The sequence below is a fragment of the Dipteris shenzhenensis genome, chromosome 25, assembly GCF_047967505.1.
Source record: "Dipteris shenzhenensis isolate YYH24624 ecotype China chromosome 25, Dip_SZ_1.0, whole genome shotgun sequence".
Lineage (NCBI taxonomy): Eukaryota > Viridiplantae > Streptophyta > Polypodiopsida > Gleicheniales > Dipteridaceae > Dipteris > Dipteris shenzhenensis.
In genome coordinates this window covers 46,985,763-47,000,831 of record NC_141620.1, presented here as the reverse complement: position 1 = coordinate 47,000,831, position 15,069 = coordinate 46,985,763, and the positions used below count along the sequence as shown (strand labels likewise).

The window sequence follows — 15,069 nt, the reverse complement described above, 5'->3', positions numbered from 1 at the left end:
ATTTCAAAGTCACTCCATGAAGAGGATTCTATCATTTTTACATGATTGCAATATCAATGTGTCGAATTTTCAAAAATTTTATATAATTGCTCCGCTAGGAGGCCAACAGTATCGCTAAACAAAATACACTCCCGGTATTTTAACAGCATCATTTTCACAACCAAACTGTTAGCTCTAATGCAAAGTTGTCTGACTTCTGCGATGCAGAGTCTTGTGTACTAACAGCTACCTTGATTCTTTTCTTAACATACAAAAGTACAATTCTTGTAATAAAACCCTGCATTCAAGTGTGTCTTGTGGAAAGTCATAAAGTTATTCCTGTGATAGATTAAAGGGATCTATTGATGCATTATACATTTTTTTTGTGATCCATAGAAGTAGACTAGGGATGTTGGTTGATCTTGATAATTAGCAGGATGTTTACAAGTGTTGTTTGTTACCGACATATTGTAGTCAATGGGTCTTCATTATTAGCAACTCTTCAAATTTGGTGGTTATTAATCAATCAACCGTAGAATATTAAACTTTTCGGAGTATACAGCCTGTACTCACAAACTCATGCAGGGGAAAGTAGGATCAGGCTTAGCTCTAGCCTCGTCATCATTCTCCTTGTCACCATCTAGGGTGATGACAGTGTCACCCACTAACACCAATACTAGTTTAAACCTCGATACCGATGTTGACATGGGTGATGGCCCGGAGATGCCCCCTTAGCTCAACTGCCACCACACCACTCTCTGCCTCCTCGCAATATGCCTCCCTTACCCCTCATCTAGCCACCTTTCCCCTCCAGAGTCAGAATCACCACATCTACATTACAAATGCCTCCAGTCTTCTACCCCTATGTCCCTACCCTCCATCACTCGGCCGCCATTCATTCCCTACCCGCTCCCATTGCTTCAAGCTCCCCTGATTCCACTTGACACTTGAAGCAACTCGTTCCATTGAGGTTCACTGTCTCCATGTACGAGAGGTGGAGCATGATAGCCTCATCCATAGACCTGGTCAGGAGATATTACAGCTCTATAAGGAGATGGCATCCGTCGTAGGCAATAGCCTCGAGCAGTGAGCCAATTGTAGATAGCCACCATGCAGTTGGCTATTGTAGAAACTTCAAGATGGGTGGAGGTTGCAAAATGGGAGCGTACGAGGACCACCATTTTGGACAACATCCAAACGCAGTAATGGAGGGCCAGTAAGGCTCTCAACATTAGAGTTCGGGGGATCCCTCGCACGTCCTCCACTCCTATCAGCGATGTGACCAACGTCATGGATTCCACCCTCTTAATCCCAGAGCATGGGATTTAAGGGGGCTTGGCATGTGGTATGAGACCCCACCCGAGAGCAACCTTTTATCATATGCTTTAGGAACACTGAGGGTTGCCTTGCAATACTACGCAAACAATCAACTTTATGGGATCACACTGAGATCTACCTGAATGAGGACCTCACACCTCTATAGGTAGAGAGAGGCGCACCCTTCTACAACAACAAGACATTGCTAGCAAGGAGGGGAATTGGGCAATGGTTTGAAATGGGCAACTCTTGATTGGTCCTTGACGGGCATTTGGCGGCTCCCCTACAGTAAAGGAGAGGTGCACCCTTCTACAGCAGCAAGACATTGCCCATAAGAAGGAAAGTGGGCAGTGGTTTGGGATGGGTGACTCTTCAGTCATCTCAACGAGATCCAGTGGCTCCCCTATATGGAGGGGGGATCTACGAGGCTTAGAATATGGTATGCTGCTAGAAGAAGGATTCTTTCGTTCGCTAGAATGAGGAGTTAATAGACGTTCTGTTTAGTAACAATTCTAAGGACTTTTGGTGGAAGTTTCTCGAGTGGCAAGCCTCATCTCCTCTAACAGACACCACACCATGGCACTCCTATGCATAGATAGTGTGTGATCACTTGATCTCTTACACCTACCCTGTTCTAATTTTTGCACACTCTTCATAGCAGGCGGTGTCAAACACGCAGCTTTGAAGTTTCATAACGGCTGAGCTAAAGACCATGAGAGACTATGTAATGATTCATTCCATATGGAATATAAACTATGGCCCCAATCTTATCAAATCTTTTTAATGAGATGGTTTGCACTAGTTTTCCTCATATCTGGACCCTTAACACCATCACTCCCATTCACAAGGCAAGCGATCTCGTTGAGCCCAAAAAACTACAAGACCATCATGAATGGGCATGCCATGTCTAAGATTTATGCATCAATGCTCAACATAGAGGCTAGCTGATTTGTAAAGCTCCAAGTACTCAAGGCAAAAGGACATGTAGGCTTCAGGGCTGATCATGCCACTCTAGATCACATACTTACACTCAGAGGTATCATTGAGGAGGCCAGATCTTATAGACAAAGGGTTTATTTGTTGCTTGTGAATTTTGGTAAAGCTTTTGACACAGTGTCGAGGGCTTGCCTCATCAAATGATGATTGCAAGAGTGGGATATGACCAAGAGATTATCTGGGTCTTATGGTACTCTATGAGAGGGTCTCAGAAAAGGTTTGGGATGGGTATAGGGGGGACTAAGGAGATTGTGATCACCATTGGGGTCAAACAGAGATGTCTGCTATCACCGACATTGTTAAGCTTCTACATAGATGAGCTCAAGACTTTCGTTGGAACACTAGGGAGGGTAGGTTGCTCTTTCGTTGGCTCCTTAATTTTGATTCATCTAAATGTAGATGATGTGGTCTTTTGCAGAGAGCCCCTAGTGACACTTGGATGCAATGCATACCTTTTACAAGACGCATGACTTGAAGGTCAATCTTTGTACCAAGGTCTTGAGAAGCGATGCACAAAGAGCATTTCACTTTGGATGGATTACCAATGGAGATTAGGTGGATATTGTTGCATCCTAGGCATACTGGGGGAGGTTCTTTTCTTTGACCCAATTTATATGATGTGACCAGCAATGCAGGCGTGACTAAGCAATAGATACACTGCATTTGCTAGACTCGAGCAACAATACTTTCACTCTCATTTCCAGGATCCCCAAACCCAGTCTCTTCTCTGACTCCTTGGTCCACCCAGTGGGTATGTATGGCAATCCTTTTCAGGGCCTAAACTATTAGAGGCAAATTGGGCTCGAGTAGGGAGGCTTCAGGCTCTCTTGTTGTCGCAGATGATCTGCAGTAAGCCATCATTCCAACACCAAATAGTTTTGGCTGAGTTCACAGCATTCCCACTACAACGTGATGCAGCATTCCAAGTCATCACATACCTCTATCAAGTCAAAGATTATGTCTCATACCTGAGGCCGACATAAGTTTGAGAGTCTGGGGCTCCAGATGGACAAATTACATTTGGAGGCCCCCTCTATTCTACTATCATGAGGTCAACCAGGTTATCTGAGAGGATCTCTTACAACTACACACTTAGGAACTAGCTGGCACCCAATGAGCTTTGTGTGAAGTTCAGCCTCTACAGGGATCATTGGTTGTGGATTTTAGAGGAGGGATTCATTGACTCACCCGGATATATGTGGATCCAGCTCCCCCACTCCTTGAGGATATCAATCAGGTAGTTGCATGTATCATTGCACTGACTATGCATTGAGAGTGCACAGGCCAATGGCATACCTAGAGAGGTTTGCATCTGTAGTCTATGTGATAGAGAGGAGATTGAGTCAGAGGAACACTTCGCTTTTAGATGCCCTATGTACTATGAGATTTGAGGTTGTTACCATTCTGTACAAGGATGGCCCTCTCTAGTTTCATGTCTTACTTGGATCAAGGATGCTTGGTGACTTTTGTTCATGATGCCATTCTGACACAAAGAGCAACTACTTAGGACACATAGGTGAGATCAAGGTGCACAACCATACTCCACTCAGAGCATCATCACTGAGTTTTTCCAATCAAACTGTACAAACGAGTAGGCCCTTGGGAGATGATGGAGATGAGTTCAGAGCGAGAGACACGATAGACTCTCTAGTGGGTTGATGCACAAAGCAGGCTTGGGGACCTTCCTTCTGTGTTCACCAAACCGGAGGCATAGCTGACGGTGGTGACATTGGCACTTGTCCGACGCAGGGCCACAGCTAGGAAAGCACAACGGACCACACATATCGACCATCGCCAATGTTCTGTTCACAGGTTTTATCCATTGCAACCCCTTACACCACCATGCTCCCCCTTCAGCTTGTCCCTTTCGCCATCATCTAGAGGGACATTGCATTGATGCCAAATCATAGTTTCCACCCTCTCCATAGACTCTATGCTTATGTTGTATTTGTCTTGGGTATTGATGCCTGCTTAGAGGCTCCACCCACACAGCTCATAAACTTTTTGGTCTTTCAAACTCTCTCTCTCTCTCTCTCTCTCTCTCTCTCTCTCCCCTCATTGTAGCTTGTTCTATCACAGGTTTTAGGCCAAATTAGCCCCTTACACCACCAGGCTCCACCAGGTTTTATGCCACCAGCCCCTTACACCACCAGGGTCCTTCTCTCCACACACATGTTCCACTTGTAGTTGTTTGTGAATTCTAGGCCCTTGTAGGAGTGTACCACCTCCAAGTCCTCTCTCCCAAATGTGAAAGTGGGTTCTAAAGCATTAGAGTGTCTCTGTAGTCCATGTTCGTCCTTTGCGTATGGGACCACGTCATTTGCATATAGCAATAGGAGGATTGTGTAGCCTGTGATTTGGGAACCTGCTTCACTGTGAGCCCTCGTTAAATCATGCAGTTCATCAATGAACAGTGTTGGTGAGAGGGGATATCCTTGTTTGATGCCTATATCAATACATATATCGGCTTTCCTGCTTGATTTTGAGTCGTCTACTAATTGGCCTTGGCAGTTCAGCCAATACTTTTTCGTAAAGCTGAAGCATTGCTTCCCTTAGTTCTTGGGAGATCCCTAGTTTTCTTATTTGTGCCCAAAGTTTCGCTCTAAGGACTTCTTGAAGTTTACAAAAGCAAGCATCGTTTTTACTCATTGATCCCTCTGCTATTGCATTTATTGTGACTATGTGGTCCACTGTAGAATTTATGGGCCTGAAACCTGCTTGGGATGGTGACATTGACCTGCCCATTCACTCATTTTCTGCTCCATGATTGTGCCGTAAAGCTTGTCCGTCAGTCTGCTTACCTTCATTGTCCTAGAGTTTTTTGTTTCTTGCCTATCCCTCCCTTTGAATATGGGAACTTTTTTTTTTCTTTGCCACCCTTGTGGGAAACCCTCTTCTATTGCCTTGTTCATCACTATTGTGAGCATTCCCTTGTTTTCCTATTTTAGCATTTCTTTGAGGAGGCCTTGAGGATCTGGTGTCTTGCCATTGGCTAGTTTCTTTAGTCCACTTTCTATGGCCTCAATTGACGTAATACCTTGTGCTTTGATAGAAAGTGATTTTATTTCCTTGTCATCTCCCCAGTCTCTCTCGTAGAGGCTTGTGATAAACGCTATCATGTCTTCCCATTTTGCCCTTTCTTTCTGAGACTATTGTATGCTCTGCAAGAAATTCCTCTTGTATTCCCTTTCCCTTTGCTGTTTTTCTTCTGTTATTGCTGAGCTCCATGCATGTCTGGCATCTCGGCATTCCCTATCAGACCAGCTGTTTACAGGGCTCCTTCCTTGGTCCTTTTTAAAGCATGTGTAGGCTGCCTCTGTTAGGGAGTCTGTTAGCTAGCTGTCCAACTCTACACAGCTGTCTTTCCACTTGAGTTTGTGTAGGGTACTTTCTAGGTGATTTAATAGTATGCTGTGTACGGAGAGGGAAGTTGCTCTATGATCTGATTCAAGTAAATGGGTTGTGTGTTGGTCAATTATGAGTGGTCAATTATGAGGTAATCCAACACACTAGACCCCTGTACAAGCATGTGCATGGCACCTAGATACACCCATCACAGGTGTTTACGGGTATTTGGACTGACACGGTTCACACTTTGATAGTCATATGGGCTAGCATGCAGGGCCCTTCACGGGCAGCCTCTTCTAGAAAGACTATATTTCTTCGATTTTGGAGCGGTTCTTTCTTTTTCTCGAAGGTTTCTACTGGATTGAGATGGCACTATCAGCCTCAATCCTTTCTTTTTGGCTCTTGAGCTTTTCATGCATTGCATGATGTATCCCGTATGGAGCTCGCTCTAATGGTTTTCTTTAATACTTAATAGAAGTCTCTTTTTGAAAAAAAAAAAAACTCAATGCCAAGACAATAGTGCAATAGGCTCAAATCTATCATGTCAAAGTTGTGACATAAAGCAGATTGCACTACTGTAATTTGTTGCAAATCACTGCTAGTGAGTATGATGTCATCCACATATAGTACCAACATGACCAATTCTGATTTTTGCTGCATAACATATAGATTTGGCTCTGTATGAGTGTTTACAAAGCCCTGGGACAGCCAAAACTGATGTATCTTTTGATACCACGCACGAGGTGCTTGCTTCAGCCCATATAGAGCCTTCCTGAGCTTGCATACCTTGTGCTCTTGTCCCTTCACCTCAAAACCTTGGGGCTGATGTACATAGACCTCCTCTTTAAGATCTCCATTGAGGAAAGTGGTCTTGAAAGTTGACATCCATGTGGTACACTGACCAACCATAAAATGCAGCAAGAGAGATGACAGAACGAACGGTGGTCATCTTGGCCACTGGAGCAAATGTCTCCTCATAATCTATCCCCTCTCTTGTGCATACCCCTTGGCAACCAAACGGGCTTTGCATCAACCAAGTCCCATGTGGCATTCTTCTCAAAGGATTTAATCTCAGCTTCCATAGCTTTTTGCCATGCCGGATTATGCTGAGCATCCTTGAAGCTCTGAGGCTCATTTTCAGCTTCCATCACTGAGGTCATCAAAGCAAACTTGGCCTTTTTCTGATTTTTCTGAGTGCTGGCCTTGGTTTTTCCCAAAGTAGGCTGATCCTTAACATCTTGAATGGTCAACCTTGCCCAACTTGGAATAGATTTATCAGCTATACCACTAGGGGCTGCATCAACATCTTTAGTGGCCTCACGACATTGATAATGCCTCCAAACATTAGGCGGTCTATTCTCATTAATTGGCTGAAAATTTGAAACATTTGAGGGAGAGCCATCCTCAACATGTGGCAAGCCATCTGAACTATGAGAAGTAGAAGGGGAAGCATCAAGAGACTTCGTCTCATCATCCTCAAACTGGATGATGTCCAAAGAGGTGTCATCGTATGGTGGCAAGTCTGCACTAGCGGGCTGCATGCACTCATTCTAAGCAAAGAGAAAAATCTGCTGATTATTACCTTCTTGGTAGCGGGATTATAAAGCCTAATTCTCCTGCTTTCAGTGCTATACCCCACGAAAATGCATTTGACACTCTTGTCATCAAGCTTTGTCCGATGTGCATTTGGAACCAAAGCATATGCCACTGAGCCAAAAGCCCTGAAATGACTAACCTTTGGCTTAAAGCCATACAAAGCCTCAAATGGAGTCACATTAACCAAAGCTTTGGTAGGGCATCTGTTCTGAATATAAGTGGCTATCACAACTGCTTCTCCCCAAAAAGCCTTTGAGATTCTCTTGAATTTCAGCATGCATCTCGTCATCTCCATGAGAGTATGATTCTTTCTCTCAGAGATTGGATTATGCTGTGGTGTGTAAGGGCATGTCAAGTGATGTTTAATCCCATGCTGCTTTAAAAATCCTTGGAATACATGTGACACGTACTCTCCCCCTCTATCTGAGTTGAGTGTTCCAATTCTAGAATTGGTTTGATTCTCAGCCATAGCTTTGAACTCCTGAAACCAATAGAACACCTCATATTTTATCTTCATGAGAAAAAGCCATGTGAACCTGGAGAAGTCATTTATAAAGGTCACAAAGTACCTTGCTCCTCTATGCGTGGGAATAGTCATGGGGCCAGATACATCACTGTGCACTATCTGCAACACTCTGGTTGCCTTGACCCAATTCTTGCCTTGTTTATTGAATGGCAAGCGATGCAATTTGCCAAGTGCACACCCCTCACACACTTCATTTTCTGGTTGCTGTAATTTTAGCATTCCTTGAGTCATATTATTGTTGTACAAGTAGGACAATGCCCTGTGATGGACATGTCCAAACCTGGCATGCCATAAATCAGCCTGGGAAGTGTTTGCTACAGCCAATACCTTCTGATCATAAGGCTGAGCATCAAGCTTGTATAAGCCTTTGTCATATGTGCCTGTTGCTACAACCTCATACCCTTTCTTTGGATCCTTGATCCTACATTGGTTATCCTGAAATTCGACCAACATATGTTGATCATGGGCAATGTTTGAGACTGAAATCAGATTTTGCCTCAAATCTAGAACATACCAAACATCTCGGATATACTTTAACTTTCCCATTATCAAGGTGAATGGGAATGTGTCCAACTCCGATGATGTCTTGAGAAGCATCATTGGCACATGTAACCTGTCTGCCATGAACAGGTGTGATGCTCTCAAACCACTCCTGGCGAGGAGTCATGTGCTTAGTAGCACCACTATCGATATACCATGTATCACTTGCAACAAGGGAAGCATCCCCTGATTGATTTTCAGTATTAAAATCCCCCCCTGGCATCCATCTTCTCACTAAATGCAGCAAACACAAAATCAGCTGTCCCTTTGCCTCTTCTTTTCATTGGCAATCCTTTTCTGACACTCTGCGATGTAATGCCCTAGCTTCTTGCAATAATTGCATTTGTCATTTATATGATCTTTTGCTTGAACTGCTTGCATTCCCTTCCTTGGGCTGAGTTGTATGGTTATGTTTGGGCTCAAACTTTTTCTGAAATTTTCCCTTTCTTGCAACAAAAGCCCAACTAACTCATCGAACGAGAGTGGGGCTGCCCTGAGAACAATGGTCAATGACGTGACGAATGTGCCATATGAGGGCGCTAGCCTATTGAGAGTAATAGAGACGAGCTTCTTGTGTCTTGCAAGCTGGTCACATAGATCAGTGATAATGGCAATATGATTAGTGATGGCCTGGCCTTCCTGCATCTCGAGATCCTTGAGCTGATTTGTCAAGGCAATGGCCCTTGCATCATTCTTAACATGATACATGTTTGCCAATCTTTCTCATGTTGCCTTTGCATCCTCACACGACTTGATAATTGTCATAATATGCCTCTTTACATTTGTGGCAATAAAAAACATCGCTTGGGCATTGTGGCAGTCAAACTTCTTCTGCTCCTCCGTCGATGCTATGGGACTAGCAGGAGGGGCTGTAGCAGTCTGCTATCTGCCTATAGTCTGACTCGCAGAAGCTGTGCTAGATGTAGATGAGCCTGCTGGACTCACCTCATCCCCACTAACAATATCCCACAAGCCCTTACCAACCAAGATGTTCTTAAGCATGAATGACCACAAGGCATAGTTTGGTCCATCCAGCTTGTCACCCTCGGACAAATTGCCAAAACTGTCTGAAAGAGTCGATATGATGCAAAATGGGATACTCACAAGTTGCAAATGTACTTGCAAAAAGAACTGCAAGTCCCAAAAGTGCAATTGGCTGCAAATATGCTTGCAAATCCCAAACAAATGCTTGCTGCAAATGCAAAGTACGACTGGCTGCTCTGAAATGCCACTGACTGCACAATGCAATCACTACAAAAATGGCATAAACCAATCATTGCACTCTGGTGCAATCTTAAGTGCAATCCCAAACTGAAAATGCACAACCCAAATCTGAAATAGTGTACCCACGAGTGCTCAAATGCATCCAACGGAGCTCAAAGGCATCCACAACTGTAAAGTAACTGCAAATGCACCTAACAATGCAAAGTATCTGCAAATGCACCTAAGAGTGCAAGAGTATGGGCTGCAAAAACAGTCCCGAAGCAAAATACACAGCTCAAAACACTTATTGAAAGTGCACGTTGGCCCGAAACACCTGCAAAACAGTCCATTGACTATGTGGGCAAGCTGGAGATGACAAAGGAGCTGAAGTGAGCTGCTTGGAGCTAAATGAAGCTGTTGGGAGTACTTCTGAACACAACACACATGTAGAGAAGAGCCTGGAGCTCTGCTGGAACACACCCGGGAGACGCTGGAGCTGAAAAGAGTCTAGATCTGAGCAAAAACGTCAAAAAATAGTCGAAAATTGCTCGAATCGTCTTCTAACAAGTCGTACGGACTCGAAATCAGGTTCAGGCACGTCGTATAGACTCCCAGTACTGTTGCGCAACCGTACGGATTGTACGGACAAATCCGTACGGATTGTACGGTCAAAAAACAGAATTTTTTCCCCCCGCCTGAAATGGTGCAGGACAGGCTTGTTTGTATGCGGGTAGCTCCGAAATTTCAAAAAACGTCACAATCGGACCTCAAAAGGTCAAAAAACAGCCGTTGGATTGTTGGAGCTGCCTCAAGAGAAAGCTGGAGAGCTGAATGTGAGAACCAGGAATGCAGGCTGGAGCACCAAGCTTGCGGGAGTCTGGAAGCAAGTGCGGGAATGGGCTTTAGAGACGGAAGCGCTCTGATACCAAATGTAGGAACAAAGTGGAGACAAGTTGTGAACACAAGTGAGTAAGAGTGCACACACAAGAAAGCTCCAATAGAAATGTTCAAATGAAACAGTACAAGTACTTGGTATATATAGTACCCAAGTACTACTGGTCAACCATAGGATTGACTTTATGCCTACAACACCATATCTTTGTAATCTCTTACAGGGGGGGCATGTCTTAGAGAGAGAGAGAGAGAGAGACAGAGGGTGAAGTGGGGGTGTGGGGTTGGAAAGACTGTGTGAAGAATCAAGAGTAGATGCGAGTATGTGAGGGGGTGCATAGGTGAGGGAAAGAGATCAAATTACTATACCTGCATTGTATAAAATCCTTTTGCCTCAACCTTGGGTTTCAGAGAGAGGTGATTCTGTTTGGCGAATGCATCGCCTAGCCAAGTGGTGGAGGAAAAGATTACAGCAACTTTGGGCCTATAAAGTACCGCTTCGGCAACAGGTTTCCTTTTGGCGAGTTTTTTCGACACATTGCTCCTGCACTTTGCCACAGATGTTCTGCTTCTTCGGAGACTGTGCCTCACTTGTTTTTAACGCTTGCGAGCGAGATTCCCATCTGTTCTATTGGGCACTATGGACTTTATGGACATATAGGAATTGTAAAGTCTTTGGTGATCCTACTTTCTCTCTGTTTGGCTTTTTTAGGCATTCTCTGCAGCAATCTTTCTTTGATTGCTTGTAGACTCGATGCATAGATCATGAGGTCTTTTTGGCATATACTGAAATTTTCAATTGAACCTTATTTTGAGGTTGCTACTCATATAATATAATCAATCAAAGATTTCATTAAAAAAAAAGTAGGTGAGGAAAAGAGAGAAGGGCAGTCCTAAGGGTGCATTGGAGCAGTATTGAAGGAGAGGCGGGGGGAGGTTGTATAGGTGTATGTACAGGCTGTACGGATGGAAGGGGATAGATGGGGTAGGTTGTCAGATAGGGAGGCAGAGGTGGAAGAAGGGCAGGGAGAGGAGGCGAAAGAAGGGAGTGGCAGGCAGAGGAGGTGGAAGAAGGGCAGGGAGAGGTGAGGTAAGGCAGAGAGGCTGAGAGGATGCGGAAAGGGATGGAGGTGAAATGGGGTGGGGAGGTGGCTGACGAAGAGTGGGATGGTGAGATGGGTGTGGACGGAGAGGGGATGGGTGTTGGGATGGGATGCTGTAGGGAGTTGGGGAGCTCCAGGGAAGCAAGAGGGCAGCTTACTGGTTATTTTATATATAGTTTTAAGATGATGAACCTTTTGGACTTCCTCATTCCTTCAATTTGACATGGTAAAGGGTGTCATGCACAATCATGTTATTGCAGTGTCCATCTCATCTCAAAGGAATTATCAAAGAAAATCACTATAAATAGCATAATCTTGAAGCTAGTAATGTTTTTTTACTCCCTTGGAGAATGTAGTAGTATAAGCAGATGAAAAGATTGATTAATTCTGTATTCATAATTACAAATGAGGGGTATGATTTTTTTAAATCTAAAGTTTAGTTGCTTCTTTTGGCTCTTGACAGGCTGTGTATATCTCCAATTCCTTCCCATCATTGGCAATTCTTACATCAGCTGACTGTCCATTATATCCTTATTTGGATAGGCTGCAAGTTATGAAGGATGAAGGCATGGAGGCAAAGCCTTTGATGTGCCAGACAGCTTGCTTCAGATGGCTTATTACACGAAAGAGCAGTTCAAAACTTCCTGCATAAAATTTTCACTTGTATCTTTGTAACTGCTTGTCATAATAGGCATAGGAGGACTCTAGTCACATACTCATAAATATCATATTTGATGCTTGGATAAATGCATGTTGTGATTAATTCAGTTATGTATGAAGGTATACACCTTAATGAACATTTGTTCACACATCTTGAACAGCTACTCTCTCTCTCTCTCTCTCTCTCTCTCTCGCTCTCTGCTTTGCCCGTGCTTCGAGTACAACCACCATCGCGTTGTTGGACAAAGCACAGGATCCCATGGACATTGGAAACTATGGCACTCTCAAGATTGGTCACATAGTGGCTAAGATTTATGGATCAGTACTAGAGAGAGAGACTCCTATACAGAGGCACAAGGACAGCAGGCTTTGGGTTTCGGAGGCAACATTCTACTCTTGATCACATCTTCACTTTACGGGCCGTTGCTCAAGAGGTGAGATCTAGATTCCAGAATGTTTATGCTTGCTTTGTAAACTTTCCACAAGCCTTCGACACAGCTCCATGATCCTGTATGATGAGGAGACTTCAGGAGATGTAGATCCCAAGAGAAATGATTTGGGGGGTGATGAGTCTATATGAGTTAGTTGGAGGGAGAGTACGTGTCCCTAGAGGCCTGTTCTCACCGACACTCTTTGGGATCTATATTTATGAGATCACGACCTTCATTGATTGCATAGGAGGTGAGGGATTATTGCTTGTTGATCTAATGATAGTGATAATATTGTATGTAGATGACATAGTCTGCATATCCTCCTCAAGAGCAGGTCCAAGGAATATTATGCATCAAGATTAACTCTGGTTTAGGGCTCCCCTATTGCACCGTGACCATCTCCTTAACCATTGAGGTCACAACAACGATCCCTTCTAGCATCTAAACTAGGATTCCTAACAAAGATACATGCACCAATGGTTGCTCCTCATAATGGGGCCTTACAAATGTGCACCATACATCAATGTTAGATACATGTTAGGAGGTGGGCATTGAGTATACTAATAACCGGATCACCAAGAAATAAAAAGTAAGGTTATGTAATTCTGGTTAAGATTAAGTCATTTAAGAGCATAGTTCATGATTTGGTAGTTGCATGAAGGTTTTTGTAGGTGGGATAGCTTGCAGTTAGGTCTAGAAGTTCTTGACAAACACATCATAGGGTAAAATTTGGTAGTTGCATGTAGTTTTTTGAAGTTGGATAGCTTGCAATTAGGTCAACGAGTTCTTGATAAACAAGTCATAGGGTAAAATGTAGTCAAGAGGAGGTGAATTAATGTAATGCTTCTAGGAAACCTTGAGAATATTATCACATAGATGATTTTTCGTTAACCAACCCCTCTACTTAACCTATGATCTATTGATTTGCCCTCTACTTCTGTTTAGGAAAGTAGTACCATTAGATCCACATATGGGATCTTAAGTTACATTTTGAACAACAATGCAAAAAACTTGCATAAGAGTTTCCACTGGTAGATAAAATCGTAGCTTCTTGTCAAACCGCAGCAAACCTTAATCTAAAATGGCTTCAAAGTACGTTGGAATTTATTGTGAATTTTGTCCTTCATTAGGAATTTGGAAGTGGAAGTCTAGTGTAAGAACTGGAACTAGAAGAATTAGCTAGGAACTTCAAAGATTTACAGGGTAGTGCTCTCAAATTGAAGGAAAGAGGTAGGACATGACTCTGCCATCAATTCATGTGTTAGAGAGGGAGGTGTTAGAGAAGAGGACAAACACTAGGGGCAAGAAATAAGCCCCCTGAAGGTCTTTATTGCAATAGAAAACCATTTACAAGCTGGCTCACAAAGGAGTGGAGCCGAATTTTGAACCACAATGATTGTACAAGGCTTATTCTCATTATGGCATACTCTAGAGCCCCTAGACCTGGACCCTCTTCTTCAGCGTGTAGAGAACGATCAGCACGTCCTACTCCTGTCGTCCCCCGTTTGATGCTTGTGAGGGTTGCTGACACTCCGCCACCTCTACGAGGCACCTCCGACCATTCTCAGTTATAGTTAGGTGATATTCCTATATTTGTTTCAGGCATAGATGTGGTTGCCCCAGTCCCCCCACTTGTTCATCAGGAGGGGTAACCCATCTCTTCAGGTCCTATCACTGATGTTCCTGATCAGCCCCCTCCCTCTGTTAGTCACAATTCACCTCTTGATAGAGGAAAGGGTTATTTCTCCTACTCCCTTGAGTGTAGGGATTCTTTGCACTCCTATGGCAATTCCCTCTTATAGGAACTCCTTTGTAGTACTGATAGATTTGGGAGAGTTTGAGACAGAGGAGGAGTTTGTAACCTCTACCCTGGGGGAGCCGGTTATTGGGATTCTGTTGGATAGGGCTTCCCCCTTTGCTGGAGTGGGTTTTCTTTCATCAATTGATTTCCCTCCGCTTGACAGGAGGACTCTATCATAGGAGAGGATTTTCTCCACCACTAGGTCGGGTAGGGCCTTTCACTCGGCCTCCTCCTCGTGTCGATGAGGATCGTTAGTTGGAACGTTCAGGGCCTCGATGGTATACTTCATCGATGTCGGAGGAAGCTAATCCGTAACGAACTCCATCCAGGTGTTTTAGGTGGCTCCATTGATATCCTTATGCTCCAAGAGCATAAGCTGGATGGTAGAGATTGTGCCAAGTTAGGTAAGCTTCTTTCTGGCCATACTTTTTGGTAACCTGTCTTTGGTACCAGGGGAGGCATTTGCATTTCTATCTCTTCTTCGATGCTCCCCTTGGTCATTGGACACGGAGTCATAGTCCCCTCCAGAGCATAGTGGGTTATTTTGCTGATTGGTGGACGTAAGGTTGGCTTTCTTAAGCTTTATGCACCCAACTTGAGAGGGGATCGTGTCCTCCTTTGGAAGGAGTTGCTCTCTTGGTCCCATATTGCAGATTCTTGGATTATTGGGGGCGATTT

The 15,069-nt window shown here is 43.9% G+C and overlaps 1 protein-coding gene across 1 annotated transcript in view; it reads left to right on the top strand.

Moving 5' to 3' along the window:
* LOC147885969 (kinesin-like protein KIN-4A) overlaps nucleotides 1–12,096 on the top strand; it is a 220,312-nt gene extending 208,216 nt beyond the window's left edge. Inside the window, exon 30 of the mRNA XM_087396260.1 lies at nucleotides 11,963–12,096. The gene's annotated coding sequence lies outside the window, so the exon portion shown is untranslated. The remainder of the gene's footprint in view (nucleotides 1–11,962) is intronic.
* Nucleotides 12,097–15,069: the final 2,973 nt, after the last annotated feature.